Source organism: Oncorhynchus gorbuscha, unplaced genomic scaffold (assembly GCF_021184085.1).
Source record: "Oncorhynchus gorbuscha isolate QuinsamMale2020 ecotype Even-year unplaced genomic scaffold, OgorEven_v1.0 Un_scaffold_781, whole genome shotgun sequence".
NCBI lineage: Eukaryota > Metazoa > Chordata > Actinopteri > Salmoniformes > Salmonidae > Oncorhynchus > Oncorhynchus gorbuscha.
Genome location: NW_025745810.1, coordinates 121806 through 142938, shown reverse-complemented (window position 1 = coordinate 142938; position 21133 = coordinate 121806). Strand labels below are relative to the sequence as shown.

The window sequence follows — 21133 nt, the reverse complement described above, 5'->3', positions numbered from 1 at the left end:
CTGGCATTCACAGTCTGTCACGCAACCCATTCACTTCATCTCACCAAATGTCACGATACAGGTGGACAACAAAATGAACACATATGCAAACCCAGCCTGAAGTCAATTATGAGCCAAACACACTTCAGGGATTTTGAAGAATGTTGTGTTCAGAAAAAGGTATCCTCAGTTGAATTTGTTTGTTCATCGTATTCATTGGCGTTTAGCTTAGTGACCCATGTATATTTATGAGTGTCACCCTCAAATTGAGTTCTGGCACAGAGATTAAATAGCAGATGATTACATTTGCATGCAACAAACACATAGTTGAGAGGGCACGACTAATGCTACCTACTAATTATAAGCTCATTCATGTCAGGTCAGTTCATTTGCACCAGGAAAATGGTCAACTTTACATGATTATGGCGTTATACTGTGCTTTGTAACATAAAAGGGCTACAGCTAATTCTGAGGAATAGAGCATCAATCAGAACAGCTCTTACTGTTTATCAGGAATGGAGATTCATTTGGTGTCCACAACGTAAGAGAGTCAGGCGATAACCTACAGTAGGTCAAGCACAGGAGATTGGTGGCATCTTAATTGGGGAGGACGGGCTCGTGGTTAATGGCTGGAGCACTGAGGTCGAGTAAGTAGTTGACTTATTGAGCATCGGCTTCAACCCTTTCAGGTTTATTAACCTTTGTTGTGAGAAGCAGTTGGAGATTCTACGTTCACTTCTCAAAAGGCATGAAGTGTGACAGTTCAACCGACGCAAAAAGCTGGCAGAAGATTAAAAAAAAGAACTTGACAGGATTCCATCGACCCGTCTTTCATAACATTTCATCTCTAGAGTATTGAAGACGGGACACGATCAGTTTTCACTGCTCTCAGCATACCCAGCCAACGGTGTGATAAAATGTGCTAATCCACCCATTTTTAAGCATCAGCCGTTTAAAGACGCTCGGGTAAACATATTGAACTTTGAGACACGGAGTGCATCTACCCCTCAACAAAAAAATCTGCCTTAAAAAGTTGGGTTGATGTGGATTACTTAGCTCGCATTTCCATAATGGCATTGTGAGATGTATTGCTCATAAATATCCCCTCTCTCTGGTGGAGGTTTGGAGAGTGATTATGAGGGAACACAGGCAGTCTGATAACATCCCTCACCCCGCCGCTGAGAAACATTACAGAGATAAATGTAGTTTGATTAATGAGGCTCGAATCCAATGCTTTCTCAAGAAGGAATCTGCGGAACAAAAAGGCAATTATGGGCCCAGAGACAAAATTGAGGGTATTCGACAAATGGGTCCGTTAGAGGAGGGAGCCTTCATCAACCAGCCTATCAACTGGCACACTTGTACAACTAATGCTATTAGACCAATGGTTCTTTTACAGGACTGACTGGACCCACGGTTTGTACTTGCAATGAGCTCTTAACTGCCGATACTACCTACAGAGCAGGCTATGCAGCGTAAATGTATTCTGTATAAAATCACATTGTGGCTCAGTTTATCCTTGAGCAAGGAGATTCTAATGACAGGAATATTGATGTCAGAATACACCAAAAGCCTTTTGTGAACACTACCTTTGCCCTGGTCATGATTAACTATGATTGTACTAATATACAATACTTACATTGCCAAATACCAAAATGTTGGTTCTGAAAAACGTTTACGTTAAATATAGAGTGAGCAATATACTATGGCATTTATCCTATGAAAACTCTCTACGTGAGCACATACTGTTGAAGTCGGAAGTTTACATACACCTTAGCCAAGTACATTTAAACTCAGTTTTTCACAATTCCTGACATTTAATCCTAGTAAGAATTCCCTGTCTTGGGTCAGTTAGGATCACAACATTATTTTAAGAATGTGAAATGTCAGAATAATGGTAGAGAGAATTATTTACTTCAGCTTTATTTCTTTCATCACATTCCCAATGGGTCAGAGGTTTACATACACTCAATTAGTATTTGGTAGCATTGCCTTTAAATTGTTTACCTTGGGTCAAACGTTTCAGTTAGCCTTCAACAAGCTTCCGACAATAACTTGAGTGAATTTTGGCCCATTCCTCCTGACAGAGCTGGTGTAACTGACTCAGGTTTAGTGGCCTCCCTGCTCGCACATGCTTTTTCAGTTCTGCCCACACATTTTCTATGGGATTGAGGTCAGGGCTTTGTGATGGCCACTCCAATACCTTGACTTTGTTGTCCTTAATTAAGCCATATTGCTACAACTTTGAAAGTATGCCTGGGGTCATTGTCCATTTGGAAGACTCATTTGCGACAAAGCTTTAACTTCCTGACTGATGTCTTGAGATGTTGCTTCGATATATCCACACCATTTTTGTGAAGTGCACAAGTCCCTCCTGCAGTAAAGCACCCCCACAACATGATGCTGCCACCCCGTGCTTCAAGGTTGGGATGGTGTTCTTCGGCTTGCAAGCCTCACCCTTTTTCCTCCAAACATAATGATGTTCATTGTGGCCAAACAGCTATATTTTTGTTTCATCAGACCAGAGTACATTTCTCCCAAAAATACGATCTTTGTCCCCATGTGCAGTTGCAAACCGTAGTCTGGCTTTCTTATGGCGGTTTTGGAACAGTGGCTTCTTCCTTGCTGAGCGGCCTTTCAGGTTATGTCAATAAGGACTCGTTTTACTGTGGATATAGATACTTTTGTACATGTTTCATCCAGCATCTTCACAAGGTACTTTCCTGTTGCTCTGGACATTTCGCACCAAAGTACATTCATCTCTAGCTCCCAAGGATGAACCAGACTTGTGGAGGTCTACAATTTTTTTCCTGAGGTCTTGGCTGATTTCTTTTCATTTTCCCATGATGTCAAGCAAAGAGACACTTGAAGGTAGGCCTTGAAATACATATCCAGGTACACCTCCAATTGACTCAAATTATGTCAATTAGCCTATCAGAAGCTTCTAAAGCCATGACACCATTTTCTGGAATTTTCCATGCTGTTTAATGGCACAGTCAACTTAGTGTATGCAGTCTTCTGACCCACAGGAATTGTGATACAGTGAATTATAAGTGAAATAATCTGTCTGTAAACAATTGTTGGAAAAATGACTTTTGTCATGCACAAAGTAGATGTCCTAACTGACTTGCCAAAACTATAGTTTGTTAACAAGAAATTTGTGGAGTGGTTGAAAAACAAGTTTTAATGACTACAAGCTAAGTGTATGTAAGCTTCCGACTTCACCTGTATAAACAGCCTCAAGGTATCGTCCATGTGATGGGATCATTCTCACGCTAATCTGTGGCAGGACCTACTCCCCACCCATAGACTGTGAAAGGAAACCTCATCTGGAGTTTCTCTCTCTGGGCAGAATATAAATCTAACACATCAGACATGTAAAGCAATCCTGACACACAGAGAGGGAGGCAGTGAAGGAGATCATCTTTAAAAGAGAGATTAAAAGAGTGACGAGGTGGGGGGGGTTAAATCTTAATCAGGACTAGAGGTTAGTGTAACAGAGATAAGGGGTGAAATAGGGGTGAGGATGAGGGTGATAAGGGGTGAAATAGTGGTGATGATGAGGAAGAGTAGTGTTGAAATAGGGGTGAGGATGATGGAGATAATGGGTGAAATAGGGGTGAGGATGAGGGAGAGTAGGGTTGAAATAGGGGAGAAGATGAGGGTGATAAGGGGTGAATTAGGGCAACTAACTGTAAGTCGCTCTGGTTAACCTCTCTGCGAGTAAGGCTAGTTTCCTGAATTTCCGCCTGTCTGACGTGCCCAAAATAAACTGCCTGTTCCTCGGGCCCAGAAGCTAGGATATGCATATAATTGGTATGATTGGATAGAAAACACTCTGCAGTTTCTAAAACTGTTAAAGAAATGTCTGTCAGTATAACATAACTGATATAGCAGGCGAAAGCCTGAGGAACATTGATCCGTGAAAAAGAAATGTTGAGCTTGGAATGACTTCCAATGCAATGCTATTGAAAGATCTTATTTCCGCCTCCCAGACTGCAGTCCCTATGGCTTCCAGTAGATGTCAACAGTCTTTATACAAGGTTTACGTTTTTTTGAAAAATTAAGTATTTGTTGTCGTTGAGCAACAGGACAAAAGTAGTATTTTTTCAAGCGTGAATGTGTGCGCACTCTTCATTCTTTTCCTTTGCTATTGAACATAATATTCTCCGTCTGAAATATTATCGTTTATTTAGATATTAGACAATTAATAAAAAACATAGTTTGAAAGAACTTTGCTGGTAACATTTTGGAATCCTTTGTATGCATGTTGAAAGACTGGATTATTGAATTAGTTTTTGGGATATAAAAAGGACTTTATTGAACAAAACAACCATTCATTGTGTAGCTGGGACCCTTGGGATTGCAACCAGAAAAATATCTCCAAAGGTAAGTGATTGATTTTATCGCTATTTATGATTTTGTGTTGCTAGTGCTGGTTTGAAATATATGTTGACATGGGGCTCTGTCCTCAGACAATCAAATGCTATGCTTTCGCCGTAAAGCCTTTTTGAAATCTGACAACGCAGTTCGATTACCAAGGTTCTAAGCTAAAGAATAATGTATGAAATTTGTATTTTCATGAATGTTTAATATTCCGATTTTGTATTTTGAATTTGGTGCGCTCCGATTTCACCGTATTTTGTTGAATTTGATCCCGCTAGCGATCTTCGCGCTAAGAGGATAAGAGTGTCTGATAAATGACTAACACGTAAATGAAGGCACTGTATATGGTTCAGCAAGTTGTTGTTTTTACACCTTGAGAACTACACTGTTCGCTCACAAGTTTCTCTCTCTTTTCTCTTTCTCTGGTCTTGAGGTGTGACTGATGATCTTTGTGAGAGCTGGAAATGGAAAGGTTGTCTTACCTGGTTGAAGGTCAGTGGACGGAATGGGAATGGAAAGGTTACCTGGTTGAAGGTCAGTGGACGGAATGGGAATGGAAAGGTTACCTGGTTGAAGGTCAGTGGACGGAATGGGAATGGAAAGGTTACCTGGTTGAAGGTCAGTGGACGGGATGGGAATGGAAAGGTTACCTGGTTGAAGGTCAGTGGACGGGATGGGGAATGGAAAGGTTACCTCGTTGAAGATCAGTGGACGGATGGGGAATGGAAAGGTTACCTCGTTGAAGATCCGTGGATGAGATGGGGAATGGAAAGGTTACCTGGTTGAAGGTCCGTGGACGGGATGGGGAATGGAAAGGTTACCTCGTTGAAGATCCGTGGATGAGATGGGGAATGGAAAGGTTACCTGGTTGAAGGTCAGTGGATGAGATGGGGAATGGAAAGGTTACCTGGTTGAAGGTCAGTGGACGGGATGGGAATGGAAAGGTTACCTGGTTGAAGGTCAGTGGACGGAATGGGAATGGAAAGGTTACCTGGTTGAAGGTCAGTGGACGGGATGGGAATGGAAAGGTTACCTGGTTGAAGGTCAGTGGATGAGATGGGGAATGGAAAGGTTACCTGACTGAAGGTCAGTGGACGGGATGGGAATGGAAAGGTTACCTGGTTGAAGGTCAGTGGATGGGATGGGGAATGGAAAGGTTACCTCGTTGAAGGTCAGTGGACGGATGGGGAATGGAAAGGTTACCTGGTTGAAGGTCAGTGGATGGGATGGGGAATGGAAAGGTTACCTCGTTGAAGGTCAGTGGACGGATGGGGAATGGAAAGGTTACCTGGTTGAAGGTCAGTGGACGGAATGGGAATGGAAAGGTTACCTGACTGAAGGTCCGTGGATGGGATGGAGAATGGAAAGGTTACCTGGTTGAAGGTCAGTGGACGGAATGGGAATGGAAAGGTTACCTGACTGAAGGTCAGTGGATGAGATGGGGAATGGAAAGGTTACCTGGTTGAAGGTCAGTGGACGGGATGGGGAATGGAAAGGTTACCTGGTTGAAGGTCAGTGGATGAGATGGGGAATGGAAAGGTTACCTGGTTGAAGGTCAGTGGACGGGATGGGGAATGGAAAGGTTAACTTGTTGAAGGTCAGTGGATGAGATGGGGAATGGAAAGGTTACCTGGTTGAAGGTCAGTGGACGGGATGGGGAATGGAAAGGTGGAAAGTGGATTAATGGAAAGGTTACCTGGTTGAAGGTCAGTGGACGGGATGGGGAATGGAAAGGTTAACTTGTTGAAGGTCAGTGGATGAGATGGGGAATGGAAAGGTTACCTGGTTGAAGGTCAGTGGACGGGATGGGGAATGGGGTGGTCAAAGCCCCTCATATGCAGTGTCAAGGCCCTCATATGCAGATGAGTGTCTGATGAATCCAACGTCTCAGATGAATGGGATGATGAGAACACACACACACACACAACACACACACATGCATGCACAGGCACACATACACACACGGAGTTGACAAACAGACGCGCACGTACACACACACACCATGTAAATGAGATGTGAGACACAGAACAGGGAGATGGGTCTCTGTATGTTAGCAGGGCCATCACACATGGATGATTTCCTGAACACTTACTACATGTACAGTAGAGTTTCTAATCTAGACATATGGCAACTCTGAACATATGATGTTAATGTGAAAACAACATAAGACAAACAGACCAGGAGAGAAGACATGAGTTTAGTCCATGCAAGCAGCACAACCACCATCGGGAATATTACTTCATTCTGTTACCATGACGATGCATCATTTACACAAGAGATTGTGTGATTGTGTGAGTGAGAGAAAGAGTCAGTGGGAAGCAACTAAATGTGTTCCATTTAAAAACCTCCCAGACACTTAGACACACAGTGTGAGCCATTCGTTAAACAGCAAGCTACCACACAGCAGAGGAAGGTACTGTGAGAACAGAACACACGCCGCCTCAGTAGAAGGTCACTGTTCCACATCTGTTCAAAAGACAAAAGCCATGTTATGTTAATGAAGGTGAAAATGACAGTGGCGATGATGATGATGATGATGATGATGATGATGATGATGATGATGATGACTCATGTTAATGAAGAAGAGAGAAAGACTCAACAACCCAAAACACCCTAAGAACACCTGCAGAGCCAACTTCAAAGGCAAATAATGTCAATCAACTGCCAGCCGAGGACAATCCACAAAAAAACAGCCATAACAAACAAACAATCCCAGATGAACCAAATCAACAACAGCCTCAACAGACAAAACAAACAGCCATGACCTCAGACAGAACCTCAACAAACAACCACAAAGACCACAAGACATACAGTACAACCCAAGCCGAGCCCCCCTCTCCCCTACCCCCGCCCATATCACACCGTTCCCCCCCACCCCCACACACCCTACCTGCTTGTTTTTGAGGTCGAGCGAGAGCTCGTAGTCGGAGGTGGCGGAGTGCGAGCAGGCCCCGTTGCGCTGCACCCTCATGGGGGAAGCTGTGTGGTGCAGGCTGGCCCTCCTCCCCGTCGCTCCCCCCCGGGCCTCTGCCCCATCCTCCTCCTCCTCCACCTCAGTCTCTACTGCTGCCTCCCCCTCATGCTGCTGCTCCTGCTGCGAATCCACCACCTCTTTCTGCTTTATCTCCTCCTCCTCCTTATCTCCTCGTTCTCCCTCCTCCTGCTCGAGTTCCCCTCTGCTTGGTGAGCGGGAGGCTGCGGGGGTGACCTCCTGCTGTGTTTTGCCCACACTCGTGCCCTCGGGTTTAGGCTGAGGCTGGGGTTCAGGTTGGGGCTGGGCTTGGAACTCAGTCTGCTGGGGTTGGACCTGGGGCTGGAGCTCCCCTTCTCCCTCTCTCTTTCCCTCCTCACCTGAGGGTGAGTCTGGAGGAATGTCGTCGCTGCAGAAAGGAGGAGAAAACGGCAGAGTGAGGGTTCTGCTTCCTGCTGGCTGACCTTTGACCTCTTCTCCAGGCTGGCTGGCTGGGTCGTAGTAGGGGTTTGACCTCTGTGTGAACCTCTCTCTGTGTCTCTGGTGATACGAGGTGTGTGCAGGGTCAGAAGAACAGGAGTCTGTCAGTTTGTCTGTGTGTCAGCGGAGGCTGTCCGGTATAGACAGCACAAGCACAGAACAGAGGACACTATACGACCACAGTGCATTTCAGTTTCAGTATTCAAAGAGGACAGACACACTGCATCAACACCACACAGAGGAGTTATTATGAGGACACACGAAGAACAACTTTGGGGGAATCCGACAGCGACACACAGACATGGGATACAGTCATGCAGCTACAGGGTACAGTACAGGCCTAGACTGCCTTCACAGGGGCAGCCTGAGGTGTGTGTGTGTGTGTGACTGCCTTCACAGGGGCAGCCTGTGTGTGTGTGTGTGTGTGTGTGTGTGTGTGTGTGTGTGTGTGTGTGTGTGTGTGTGTGTGTGTGTGTGTGTGTGTGTGTGTGTGTGTGTGTGTGTGTGTGTGTGTGTGTGTGTGTGTGTGCGTGTGCGTGTGTGCTTGCATTGGCAAGTGTGGGATAGCACGTGTGTGCATGTGTGCACCCGTGATAGTGTGTGTGCATACAAGCGTGTGTGTGTGTTGGCTTTTAGAAAGGGAATGGGGATGTCCGTGAAGTGTGATTTGCCGTGGGCATTGCACTGTACACAGGACCACAGCATACTGTAGCTACTGTTGTGTTGTTGGGGACTCTGGGACTGTCACAGTGTTTGATGGAGTGACTGACAGAGTGGGGACTCAGCTGTCAGCGGGGTGGCTAGTGTCTGATATTACTCTGGGACCATGAGGCTCTCTGTCTTACTCTGTTGCTCCTCCCCACTTCCTCTCTACTCTGCTGGCCGTTTCTGTATGACCATCACTCTGTTCTTCCCCTTCCTCTCTCACCTCTCAAATGCTCTCTAATCTTTTTTTTATTTTTTTAAGTTGTACTTTTTAACCCTTTTTCTCCCCAATTTCGTGATATCCAATTGGTAGTTACAGTCTTGTCCCATGGCTGCAACACCCGTACGGACTTGGGAGAGTTGAAGGTTGAGAGCCATGCGTCCTCCGAAACACGACCCTGCCAAGCCGCGCTGCTTGTTGACACACTGCTCGCTTAACTCGGAAGCCAATCTCACCAATGTGTAGGAGGAAACAGCGTACAACTGGTGACCGAAGTCAGCGTGCATGTGCCCAGTCCGCCACAAGGAGTCACTAGAGCGCGATGGGACAAGGACATCCCAGCTGGCCAAACCCACCCCTAACCCGGATGAAGCTGGGCCAATTGTGCGCCGCCTCATTAGTCTCCCAGTTGCGGCCGGCTGCGACTCAGCCTGGGATCGAACGCGGGTCTGTTGTGACGCCTCTCTCTCTCTCTCTCTCTCTCTCTCTCTCTCTCTCTCTCTCGCTCCCTCACCTCCTTCTTGTGCTCTCCACCGTCCTTCTCCCACTAGTCTCCTTCCTCTCTTTATACACCCTCTCTCTCCACACCCCTCCATCCTTACTTTCTAAACCTCAATCTCTCTCTCTCTCTGAATCGCCAAGGCCTGATAAAGCCTCTCACTACCCCATAGTGGAGCCCAGAACCCCAGTGTTGCTGACAGACAATCTCCTATCACATCTCTGAAACTGACAGACTGATCACAGCACTCTCGCCACTACACAATATTACTGGTTCTCCAATGTCCAATGTGTGAGCCACAACAAGTAACGAGCCAGTCTGTCGGGAACTACCAATAAAACATGTCTTGTCCTCTGATAGAAAAACACAAATCCGTGGTAAGTATGAGAAAAATAATAACTTAGATGTAACATAAAGTATGTTTCTATGGGAGTGTGAATGCAAGACAAAGAAGTGTTAGTGTTCTCTTGATAAAACTTTTATAGGTCGGCCTACATTTCTGAGGGAAAGTGACTAAGCGTGAACTCCATCGTGGCAGCTTTTCATGTCTTTATCTGAGTTGATGAGCCACTTTAGTGTTCTAGATCTACGTCAGGACAGATGATGATTGATGTATGACACGGCCTTCATTTCCCCCCGGTTTCAACTCTGAGAGGAGTTTTATGGAACTGAACCACATGATTCAGTTCTTTCGGAGAGAAGTTTAATGGAACTTAACCACGTGATTCGGTTCTTTTGGAGAGAAGTTTAATGGAACTGAACCACATGATTCGGTTCTTTTGGAGAGAGGTGTTATGGAACTGAACCACATGATTCGGTTCTTTCGGAGAGAAGTTTAATGGAACTGAACCACATGATTCGGTTCTTTCGGAGAGAAGTTTAATGGAACTGAACCACATGATTCGGTTCTTTTGGAGAGAGGTGTTATGGAACTGAACCACATGATTCGGTTCTTTCGGAGAGAAGTTTAATGGAACTGAACCACATGATTCGGTTCTTTTGGAGAGAGGTGTTATGGAACTGAACCACATGATTCGGTTCTTTTGGAGAGAGGTGTTATGGAACTGAACCACATGATTCTGTTCTTTTGGAGAGAGGTGTTATGGAACTGAACCACATGATTCGGTTCTTTCGGAGAGAATTCTGTGCTACGTTTGGTTCTTCGTCTTCGTAGCTCTACGGTCGACAGTTTCAAGAACTTGAGGAGTTTTCATGGACACATGAAAGAGAGCAAGAGAAAGAGAGAAAAATATAAAGAGAGTGAGGAAGATAGATTTTGGTATGCTAGGTAGGCACACACAGGCATGTGTTAAAGGCATGTGTCCTTGGTGCTCCGCAGTACTGCAGGGATGTGTTGTATATATATGTGTGTGTGTGTGTGTGTGTGTGTGTGTGTGTGTGTGTGTGTGTGTGTGTGTGTGTGTGTGTGTGTGTGTGTGTGTGTGTGTGTGTGTGTGTGTGTGTGTGTGTGTGTGTGTGTGTGTGTGTGTGTGTGTGTGCGTGCGTGCGTGCGTGTCTTTATTACTGTCCAGTATAATGTCCTTTAAAATGGTGGAATCCATCCTGGGGTTTCACAACACTCTCTGCTTAAAAGCTCTTGTTTAATGCACTATTAAAACAGTGCTGCAAAATGACCCCTGAATGTCTCTGAAATCTCGAGAATTCAGGCCATGTTTTGGAGCGATCGCATTTCCTCTTGGCTGTGACCGTAGTGAGCAAAAAATCTGAACATTTCAGCAAAACATATGCAGCGCCGCAATCGAGTACTGGAAGAGGAGATTCCCCCTGAGGGTGCTAAAACAGGGCTCTGCAGCGAATACAGAGCTGCAGTCAAAACAGCATACTGTGGTGCCGCATCATCATCAAAGCAAGATGGAAAAATCTAGCTAATTCACCCAAACCTCAGAGATGAAGAAAATGAACACAGAGAGGGGGACTGTGTCAGTGTGTGTGTGTGTGTGTGTGTGTGTGTGTGTGTGTGTGTGTGTGTGTGTGTGTGTGTGTGTGTGTGTGTGTGTGTGTGTGTGTGTGTGTGTGTGTGTGTGTGTGTGTGTGTGTGTGTGCGTGTGCGTGTATGAATGTATGATGCATGTGTGTCTATGTATGTCTGCATGCAGCACAGTGCACTTGCTTACTTCTTCACTGTTCCAATGTTTGCGGACCTCTTCCTCGCCAATGCATTCACCCGAACACATTTTACCCACACGACCTATGCACAGTGCATTGCCAACAAAATCCCATTCTGTTTTCCTTTGTTCCTCACATACTGTAGGTCTCTACAACAGCTCTGCATTTTCACTGAACAGCTTGTGAGGCAGACAGAGAGTATCTTCATAAGGACAGGACGTGTTCTCATAATGGAGCTGGCGTATGAATAATGGATGGAAAATAAAGCCTGGGCGCCTCAGCACTCAGCAGGTGTGCTTGGGCTTTCGGGGTAAAAATACATCCTGCCCGAGACGGGGAGTTATATTCTTGCAGGAAGAGTTTCCCTGTTTTTCTGTTGTCTTTTGTTGTCGTGACGAATCCAATCTCTCTTTCCTGTTGTTCGGCCCCTCAAAGAGTAAGAAAAGTACTTCTGATGATCATTGATATGGCATATTTATATCTAAAGAAACAGAGTAACAGAGGCAGGCCATGGAGGGACTATAGTGTATACAACAGGGGCGATACAGTTTACAGGGGGAACAGGACAGACAGGTGTTGAGCAAACAGACAATGTATGTCGATGCCATGCAGCTACGGACGAACAGAAGATCTCACAGTGACACAGTGAGACAGAGGTGTTTGCTTGCATATGAAACTATTCTACTCCCTCTTCACCTCCACTACTATATCTTTACCTCTTTACTTACTCTTTCTCTCCTTAATAATCCATCTCTCCTCTTAGCTCTCTCCCTCCCTCCCTCCAAATATATAATGCTCCCTGGCCCCCTCGTCTCTCTCTCTCTCTCTCCACTTGCCTCTGTCCCCCTTCCCTTCCTTCCCCTCCCTCCTTCCCTTCCGCCACCCCCCTTCCTCCCTCCCTCCATATGCTAGTGGAGGCTCCTCAGAGGAGGAAGGACGGGTCCATCCTCAGTGAAATTTATTTATTTTTTTAAATAGTGAAACAAAAAAACAAAAAAGTTATCATTTTTAGATAAAACTATACTAAATATATTCATATGTCACCAAATAATTAATTAAAACACACTGTTTTGCAATGGTCAATAGTAACTTCAACAGTACTCTCTGGGGTAGCACCATGGTGTAGCCAGCTAGCTTCTGTCCTCCTCTGGGTACATTGACTTCAATACAAAACCTAGGAGGCTCGTAGGCCTCACCTCCTTCCATACACCTATATGGTAATCATGACTAGAGGTCGACCGATTAATCGGAATGGCCGATTAATTAGGGCCGATTTCAAGTTTTCATAACAATTGGAAATCTGTATATTTGGACACCGATTTGACACCGAAAATATATATTTTTTACACCTTTATTTATCCTTTATTTAACTAGGCAAGTCAGTTAAGAACACATTCTTATTTTCAATGTCGGCCTAGGAACGGTGGGTTAACTGACTTGTTAGCGGGGTGCGTGCTAATAGCGTTTCAAACGTCACTCGCTATGAGACTTGGAGTGGTTGTTCCCCTTGCTCTGCAAGGGCTGTGTCTTTTGTGGAGCGATGGGTAATGCTGCTTCAAAGGTGGCTGTTGTCGATGTGTTCCTGGTTCGAGCCCAGGTAGGGGCGAGGAGAGGGACGGAAGTTATACTGTTACACTGGCAATACTAAAGTGCCTATAAGAACATCCAATAGTCAAAGGTATATGAAATACAAATCTTATAGATAGAAATTGTCCTATAATTCCTATAATAACTACAACCTAAAACTTCTTACCTGGGAATATTGAAGACTCCTGTTAAAAGGAACCACCAGCTTTCATACGTTCTCATGTTCTGAGCAAGGAACCTAAACGTTAGCTTTTTTACATGGCACATATTACACTTTTACTTTCTTCTCCAACACTTTGTTTTTGCATTATTTCAACCAAATTGAACATGTTTCATTATGTGCTTGAGGCTAAATAGATTTTATGACGTATTATATTGAGTTAAAATAAGTGTTCATCCAGTATTGTTGTAATTGTCATTATTACAAAAACAACCAAAAATAATAATCGGCCGATTAATCATATCGGCTTTTTTTTTTTTTGTTGGGTCCCCCAATAATCGGTATCGGTATCGACGTTGAAAAATGATAATCGGTCGACCTCTAATCATGACTACTTCCGGAGGATGACCTCCGCTTTTGCAATATGAACTGAAATGTTGTCCATCTGATCATGTCTTCATTAAATGCTTTAAGTTAAAATAATTAGTCTTTGACGATTTGTGAAACACACTTTGTTGTCTCCATGGATTCTATGCCTACACCGTGGGTCTCCCATCCTCCTCAATTGTTCAAGTCACCAGCCTCCACTGTCATATCCATCATGTTCCCTGCCCCCTCTTCCATCTCTCTCCCTCCATTGTGGGCTAAGGAGATTGAGTGGTTCCAGGTGTCAGGGTGACTGACGGGGCAGAGCCAGGCCTTGGCTGTTGCCTGACACTCACTCTTCCCTCTCTCTCTCTCTCTCTCTCTCTCTCTCTCTCTCTCTCTCTCTCTCTCTCTCTCTCTCTCTCTCTCTCTCTCTCTCTCTCTCCCTCTCTCTCTCTCTCTCTCTCTCTCTCTCTCTCTCTCTCTCTCTCTCTCTCTCTCTCTCTCTCTCTCTCTCTCTCTCTCTCTCTCTCATGCTCTCTCCTCTCTTTCCTTATCTTCTCTATCTCTTTCCCTCTTCCATTTCTCTCTCTTCCCTTTTTCTCTCTCTGCCAGGAGACAGACAAGTGCAGCCAGCCTCCGTTGCATTGCCATTAGGATGTAATTACAGTACTGACGGCTCGCGCTCAACAGTGACCGCTAACGCCTGCGCTACGTGAGGCGACCGGGCCTGTTAAAGGCAGGTTGGTTGATGGTTGCTTGTCTGCATTGTGTTTGGTTAGCTGCAATAGTGTTGCAGCAGTTTCCTTTCATGGTGACATCAAAGTGTTGGCTACCCGGGGTTGTGGTTTATCTACTGCATTGTCCATCCTCTTCGCTGACTCTACTGTATACTGCTGTTGCTGCATTAAAGGGAAGTTTCAGCTTATATGCTCCTTGTTTTCATGGCACCATGCATGCAGAGCGTTTTAGTATGTTTGACACACGCAAAATGATGTGTTTTTAAAGGAAAGTGTGTCCTTGGCGCTGTGCAGTATTGCAGGGATGTGGTGTGTGTGTGTGTGTGTGTGTGTGTGTGTGTGTGTGTGTGTGTGTGTGTGTGTGTGTGTGTGTGTGTGTGTGTGTGTGTGTGTGTGTGTGTGTGTGTGTGTGTGTGTGTGTGTGTGTGTGTGTGTGTGTGTGTGTGTGTGTGTGTGTGTGTGTGTGTGTGTGTGTGTGTGCGTACGTGTGTGCGTGTGTGCCTGTCTGCGTGTGGTTGTCATGTGTGTGAGTCATATAATACTGTAAGTGTGTGTGTGTATTTGTGTGAGTGTAATTCTGTATATATATTTCTGTGTGTGTGCGCATGTGAGTATACATTTATGTGTGTGTGTGTTTCTCTCTCTGTGTGTGTGTGTTAGCATGCACAGGCCTCCCTGCTGTTTCCCCGTTGCCCCCGTATTGTGACAAACCAGTTCCCTGCCGAAGGAGAGAGAACAATCTATTTAATGACCCCCCCCCCCCCACACTCCCACAGTGTGAAACATTAACTACTCTCACGCTTCAGGCATCGCGGGCTCAAAAACTAAACATAATGATTATTAATTCATATCAAAATTCTTTTTTTTTTTCCTAGAGTGTTTGAGTAGGAATGAGGCCCTATGAGTCTAGAATCTCTTTTAGAGAAACCTTCAACTCTAAACACTTCATGGTACACAGAAGGCAGTCCCAGAGCTCTCTAGGTCCCGCGGCCATCTCGATTTGATGCTAAAGAGCCCCCTGTGTCCTAGTGTGTTGTGGTAGCACGCTGTTTCGCTCCCGTCCTGTTTTGTCAGATTCATATGAGTAGGATTTTAGTCATGACACCCCCCTGAGAGAGAATTCTGAACCTGAATGTTTCCCTGACGACAGTTAGGTCACTTTGACGTTCTTCCTTCTTCGCTGGTATCGCTACTATAAACAACTCAGTTTCTGCAGTGTCATCAGCAGCAAACAACCAACAGAGATAGATTAGATATCTGGGCTCATGACCAGAGGGTTTCAGGGTTCACATCCCAGATGGGATCATCGCCATGGAGACACAGAAAAAGGGCGACCTTTTGAAAGCCACCTCAGCAATACTGTATGGATGGCAAATTAGCCCCCCCCCACGTATGCTAAATCCATGCCTGAGCCCCAAAAAATAAAAGTGTTGTTGTGATGCTGTGCCCAGTTTACAGTTTGCTTACTGTAGCTAGTGTACACCACCTATACCTTATGGCAGCTAGTGTACACCACCTATACCTTACTGTACTGTAGCTAGTGTACACCACCTATACCTTACTGTACTGTAGCTAGTGTACACCACCTATACCTTACTGTACTGTAGCTAGTGTACACCACCTGTACCTTACTGTACTGTTGCTAGTGTACACCACCTATACCTTACTGTAGCTAGTGTACACCACCTATAACTTACTGTAGCTAGTGTACACCACCTATAACTTACTGTAGCTAGTGTACACCACATATACCTTACTGTAGCTAGTGTACACCAGCTATACCTTACTGTAGCTAGTGTACACCACATATACCTTACTGTAGCTAGTGTACACCACCTATACCTTACTGTAGCTAGTGTACACCACATATACCTTATTGTAGCTAGTGTACACCACATATACCTTACGGCAGCTAGTGTACACCACATATACCTTATTGTAGCTAGTGTACACCACATATACCTTACGGCAGCTAGTGTACACCACATATACCTTACTGTAGCTAGTGTACACCACATATACCTTACTGTAGCTAGTGTACACCACCTATACCTTACTGTAGCTAGTGTACACCACATATACCTTATTGTAGCTAGTGTACACCACATATACCTTATTGTAGCTAGTGTACACCACATATACCTTATTGTAGCTAGTGTACACCACATATACCTTATTGTAGCTAGTGTACACCACATATACCTTATTGTAGCTAGTGTACACCACATATACCTTATTGTAGCTAGTGTACACCACATATACCTTATTGTAGCTAGTGTACACCACATATACCTTATTGTAGCTAGTGTACACCACATATACCTTATTGTAGCTAGTGTACACCACATATACCTTATTGTAGCTAGTGTACACCACATATACCTTATTGTAGCTAGTGTACACCACATATACCTTATTGTAGCTAGTGTACACCACATATACCTTATTGTAGCTAGTGTACACCACATATACCTTATTGTAGCTAGTGTACACCACCTATGCATCACAACTGTGATTTGACTGATTTGAGGAAATCTAATATGTTCAACCTGAACTCCTTGACTCTATAACAACCCTCCTCTCTATCCGCTCTCTTATTGCTTTCTTTTCAGATTTCTAGCACCCTCTTCTTCTTCCTTTTCCTCCACCTCCTCCTCTGCTCCCTTCACCCTCTCCTCCTCCTCCTCCCCTGATTCCCCTCCTCCTCCTCTGCTCCCTTCACCTTCTCCTCCTCCTCCTCTGCTCCCTTCACCTTCTCCTCCTCCTCCTCCTCCTCCGATTCCCCTCCTCCTCTGCTCCCTTCACCCTCTCTTCCTCCTCCCCTGATTCCCCTCCTCCTCATCTGCTCCCTTCAACCTCTCCTCCTCCCCTGATTCCCCTCCTCCTCCTCTGCTCCCTTCACCCTCTCCTCCTCCTCCTCTGATTCCCCTCCTCCTCCTCTACTCCCTTCACCCTCTCCTCCTCCTCCTCCACCCCTGATTCCACTCCTCCTCATCTGCTCCCTTCAACCTCTCCTCCTCCGATTCCCCTCCTCCTCCCCTGCTCCTTTCACCCTCTCCTCCTCCTCCTCCTCCTCCTCCCCTGATTCCCCACCTCATCCTCCTCCTCCAGCTCATGAGTCGAACATTAATCAGTTCATCAGGCAGAACACAAGGACAAAGACCAGTTACTGGCTGATTCCGCATAAATAATCATATTTCTCTCCCCCTTTGGTGCAGAAAGAAGAGTAGGCCTCATACATCAGCCACTATTCCTCAGTATGACTGGTGCAGAAAGAAGAGTAGGCCTCATACATCAGCCACTATTCCTCAGTATGACTGGTGCAGAAAGGAGCATGACTTCGTGCCACGCAGGCTGTTCTTGGGATTTATGTGAAAATGTTGGTTTGTTAATGGTGGTGTTAAACATTGCAACAGTGGGACATCCCTCATACTGTGTGTGTGTGTGATGCACAGAGCTCGGTGGCATAACAGGCTCTACGGTATCTGTAATAAGATACATTAAGCTGCAGTTGAACATCAGCCACCTGTCTCGACTGACGTATTCTTCTCCCTGTCAACAGCACAAGAGAAACTTGTCCTGCAACACGACTAACCACAAAACAACGTAAACTACCTTCACCTTTCTATCCCCCTTTCAGGTCAAAGGTCAATCGATGCATATAGTCACAGCTCCAACAGGTGAAAAAGGAGGATTATTTTGTGGTGGTGCACAAATCATAGTCAGCGATCACCTAGATTCTGCACAGTCATCCTATCAGAAATACATCAATACGCTTTAGATTCTGCACAGTCATGCTATCAGAAATACATCAGTACACTTTAGATTCTGTAAGGGTCATCTCATCCCTTTGGATTGTACAATATATTCAAATCCATAAGGTCACTTTATATTTTAGATGTTGAATATCATTAAATGTAATATCATCAAAAAACACAGACTATTAAACAACGACATTCCTCTCTCTAATCACAAGGTCAAGGGAAGTCTTATTTAATCTTTGATTTGACCCCCCATTGACCTCTAATTTACAGCCAAATCATCCATTAACATTCTGACAGAGACCTTACAAATCGCTAATACCACCACCACTAATCAACCCTGTTGAACATGAAATGGTCCCTTCCGTAAATAGCTTTGACTGGAGGACTGTCATTTTCGGTCAAACCAAGTCAGCTAGGAAAGGGGTAAGGCACTGGGTTCTAGGTGGGTTACATGGGGTCTGAAAGGGTGGAGGTGAGGTGCACGTGGGTGGCTACATGTTGCCTGGAGAGGAGACGAGTTGAATGTGTGACTGTAAAACATGATGCATTAAGAATGAGAGAGAAAGAGTGAAAGAGAGAGGGATGGAGAGAAATACATATTGAGTGAGAGAGAGAAAGAGAGAGCGAGAAAGAGAGAGTAAGCAAGCACCCAGGAGATGAATGACTACGGCAAGCTGCCAGTGACAAAAAGCCCAATCCAAACAGCTGTCACACTCACGCCATCTGAGCTGGATCAGCACGCAGTTATTCACAAACCCCTTGACAACACACACACACACACAAACAACACACAACAGAGACACGCACTCTCTCACAGAGACAATGACATACATGACACACATACAAAACCACACAATACAAAAAAAACACTGAAACACACACAATGTAAAAATGAGACAGTTCACCCAGATGTATCTGACTGCATGGGCGTTCTCTTTCTGAAACACCACACCTTTACGCAGCACGTAAAGTGTTGGTCACACCAGCCTTCGCTTTGGCTCCCCCTCCTGTCCATCTCAAGTGTTCGTCATCGCTGGCCTTCTAGCTGCTGCCGAACCTACTGCTGACAAACGCCCTGCACTCATCAACCCCGGACTTGTCTCGTCATCACTACACACACCTGGTTCCAATCCCCACTCTGTCACTGTATATATACTCCCTCTGCCATTTGTCGTTGTCGTCATTGTAATGTTAATTGTTTTCCTGAGAGGAATCTCCCCCACTATTTCCGGAGTACTTTATATTTTGCACTTTGGGTTCGCCCTTTGCCTTTTTGTTTATGAAGATATATTTTGAGCACATCAGCGTTTGGGTTTCGTCCCGCTTTGATCTATGGTGCTTAAATACATTCAGTAAAATCTGCTACTGCCTCCTGGCTACTCTTCTCTACACCTGTGATAGAATGACCGACCCAAGAGGACAGGAAGCAGCAGGACATCCCAACCTCTCTGATATAGGAGAGATGCTCCACCACCACGACTCGTGCCTGGAGCACCTCCAGGTTGCCATGGATGAGGTGATCCGGACCGTATGCCAGCTGCAGGCTTCCCTCACAGTTGTTCACAACCACCATGAACGCATCATTTTCCTCATCTTAGACTCTCCTGCACACTCCGTAGTTTTAGGTTTCCCCTGGTTACAGTTGCATAACCCCAGGATATCGTGGACAGAGAGGAGGTTGTTAGGTTGGTCGTAGGAGTGTCAGGGGAGGTGTCTATCTGTGCCACCTGCGTGAAAAGTCCGGACCAGGCCACCCACGTCCCTATCCCGGAGGAGTACCGGGACCTACAGGTGGCTTTTTTCGAAGACTCATCACCCATGGGACTGCACTATCAACCTACTGCCTGGTTCTACCTTCCCGCGGGGGCACATCTACCCTCTCTCGCATGCAGAGACCGAAGCCATGGAGGTCTACGTCCAGGAGGCTCTGGCCCTAGGATTCCTCCGTCCGTCCACCCGTGTATCGATTATCGGACACTGAATAAGGCAACTGTTCAATTCAGTTATCCCCTGCCTCTCATACCCACTGTGATCGAACAGATGCACGGTGCTCAGCACTTTACCAAATTGGATTTACACAGTGCCTACAAACTGGTGCACATCAGAGAGAGGGATGAATGGAAGATAGCCTTCAGCACCAGCACCGGACACTACGAATACAGGGTAATGCCCTACGGCCTGCACCGGTGTTTCTATCCTTCATTAACAAGGTTAGAGACATGTTGGGCCGCTGGGTAGTGGTGTACATAGATGACATCTTGGTGTACTCCACTACACACAAGCAACATGTCTCTCATGTCAGGTCCGTATTGGAGAGGCTGATAGGGCATCGCCTGTACGCCAAGGTGGAGAAGTGCCTTTTCTTCCAGCAGGCGGTCTCCTTCCTGGGCTATCGGATACCCACAGCGGTAGTGGAGATGGAAGAGCAGAGGGTTGGAGCTGAAATATAAGATTCCGCACAAAATGCTTATTCTCTCAAATTTAGTGAGTATTTCTCCTTTGCCAAGGTAATCCATCCACCTGACAGATGTGGCATATCAAGAAGCTGATTAAACAGCATGATCATTACACAGGTACACCTTGTGCTGGGGACAATAAAGGCCACTCTAAAATGTGCAGTTTTGTCACACAACACAATGCCACATATGTCTCAAGATCTGAGGAGAGCATGCAATTGGCATGCTGACTGCAGGAATGTACACCAGAGCTGTTGCCAGAGACTTTAAATGGCCATTTCTCTACCATGAGCCGCCTCCAACATCGTTTAAGAGGATTTGGCAATACATCCAACAGGACTCACAACCGCAGAGCACGTGTAACGATGCCAGCCCAGGACCTCCACATCTGGCTTCTTCATCTGCGGGATCGTCTGAGACAAGCCACCCAGACAGCTGATGAAACTGTGGGTTTGAACAACCAAAGAACTGTCAGAAACTGTCTCAGGGAAGCTCATCTGCGTGCTCATCATCCTCACCAGGGACTTGACCTGACAGCAGTTCAGCGTCGTAACCGACTTCAGTGGGGAAATGCTCACCTTCATGGACACTGTCACGCTGCAAAAGTGTGCTCTTCACGGATGAATCCCGATTTCAACTCTATTGGGCAGATGGCAGACAGCGTGTATGGCGTTGTGTGGGCAAGTGCTTTGC

At 45.6% G+C, this 21133-nt stretch overlaps 1 pseudogene; it reads right to left on the bottom strand.

Moving 5' to 3' along the window:
- Nucleotides 1–21133, bottom strand: part of LOC124020245 — a 155872-nt pseudogene that overhangs the window by 42500 nt on the left and 92239 nt on the right.